Raw genomic sequence first — 1975 nt, forward strand, 5'->3', positions numbered from 1 at the left:
CTCTCTCTCTCTCCATCTCCCTCTCTCTCTCCATCTCTCTCTCTCTCTCTCTCTCTCTCTCTCCTCTCTCTCTGCGCACGGTCGCGGCGGCGATTTATTCGTACATGGGCGCGTCTGCGTTCGACTGTTCAAATGCTCGCTGAGGTGAAGATCTTCCCATTCACCTTCCCTCCCCCCTTTTTCTATTCACCGTCTCATTACCGAAGTTATTTACGGCCTGTGGGATTTGAATTGTTACATGGGTTACAGGGACTGTGCCTGACGGTTACAACGATGACAGACCTTCCCTCGCATCATGACCTTCAGACTACAGACAAGGTCCCTGACCTGTGTTAGCGGTGTAGCGGCGACCTCTATACAGAACAGACACCTGGGACAATTTTAGCATTTCCCTTACATATATACAGATAGGATACAGATACATCGATACAGTAACGCCACCTCTATAGAACACACACCTGCATATAAAGGCCACCTCTATAGAACAGACACCTGCATATAAAGGACAATTTTAGCATTTCCCTTACATATATACAGAGTGTTATACAGTGACTTCACCTCTATAGAACGAGCACAATCAATCTTTTTGTTGTTTCTCTCGAATGACTCTATCATACAGGTTTAGAGTGTATTATATGGTTCTCAACTTGGTACAAGCACGTGATTAATGTGAATCGACGCGCGACCAACGCATCGAGTATTCTCGGTGGTTTGTCTCCAGTGCAATTATAACCCGTTCGTTTTACAATTATAGTATAACGCCGAAGAACTATAAAACGCATACTTCTCACATTCATCGTTTATGGCGTGCGTGTGCGCGCGTGCGTGTATCACAGATCTCTTCATACATATATATAGTAGATTGCTTATTCGCAGCAAGCAGCTGTGACGTCACAGACACGTACAAGATACTTCTCACAATAGTTGTTTATAGGGCGTACGTACCCGCGCGCGTGCGTGTATCACAGATCTCTATATGCGAGTAGATTTCCGTAGCTCAACAAGCAGCTGTGACGTCACAGATACGCGTCAGAGATAGAAGCAAGGCTTACGAGAATTGTGTTTGCCGCGTCGAGAACGAATTCGATTTCGTAAAGAATTTTACGATGGCTCGCGACCATTTAATTTCACTTCGATAGAGTTTAGGAAAGAGTTAGAATTACTCGCAAGGAGTTAACCAACTGTCCGCCTCCTTTCCTTATGATAGTATCGTGTGCGCAATATTCTTCCAGACATATTTAAATGCGTCTTTAATAGCATCAGGGAGTTATAATAAATATAGTCACGAATTTTAGTAGCAACTTTGGGGGAGGAAGTCGCGTTAAATCGTTTCCGAAAAATTCTCTCCTTCCAAGAAGAAAAAACGAGGGTAAGCTGCTAGGAATATATACTCGAATTATGTACTAGAATATTGATGATTTATTACGATGCATTTGATAATAATACTATTATTACTCATAAATATTACCCTACTACTAAATAAATAGTTCAATGGCAAATGCTTCCTACCAAATTTACCTAGAAACTGCAGCGTATACAATATAATATAATATAACATAATATACCGAGATAGAGGAAAGCGAAGAGAGAAGAGAGAGGAGAGAAGAGAGAGAGAGAGAAGAGAAGAGAGAGAGAGAGAGGAAGAGAGAGGAGGAGAGAGAGATAAGCGAGAGAGAGAGAGAAAGAAGAGTGAGAGAGAGAGAGAGAAAGAAAGAGTGAGAGGAGGAAAGAGAGACAGAGAGAAGAGAAAGAAAGGAGTGAGAGAAAGAGAAGAGAGACAGAGAGAGGGGGGAAAAGAGAGGGAGAGAAGAGGGATAAAGAGAGGGAGAGAGAGAGCGAGCCAGAGAGAGAGAGAGAGAGGGAGAGAGAGAAAAAGCGAGAGCGAGAGACAGAGAAGAGGAGAGAGAGAGAGGAGAGAGAGAGAGAGAGAGAGGAGAGAGAGGAGAAGAGAAAGAGCGCGCGAGAAGAGAGAAAG

At 43.4% G+C, this 1975-nt stretch overlaps 1 protein-coding gene across 1 annotated transcript in view; it reads right to left on the reverse strand.

Moving 5' to 3' along the window:
• Nucleotides 1–1975, reverse strand: part of LOC106809782 (KN motif and ankyrin repeat domain-containing protein 1-like) — a 17625-nt gene that overhangs the window by 14823 nt on the left and 827 nt on the right. The window lies entirely within an intron of this gene.

Source organism: Priapulus caudatus, unplaced genomic scaffold (genome assembly GCF_000485595.1).
Source record: "Priapulus caudatus unplaced genomic scaffold, Priapulus_caudatus-5.0.1 Scaffold384, whole genome shotgun sequence".
NCBI classification, from domain to species: Eukaryota; Metazoa; Priapulida; class Priapulimorpha; order Priapulimorphida; family Priapulidae; genus Priapulus; species Priapulus caudatus.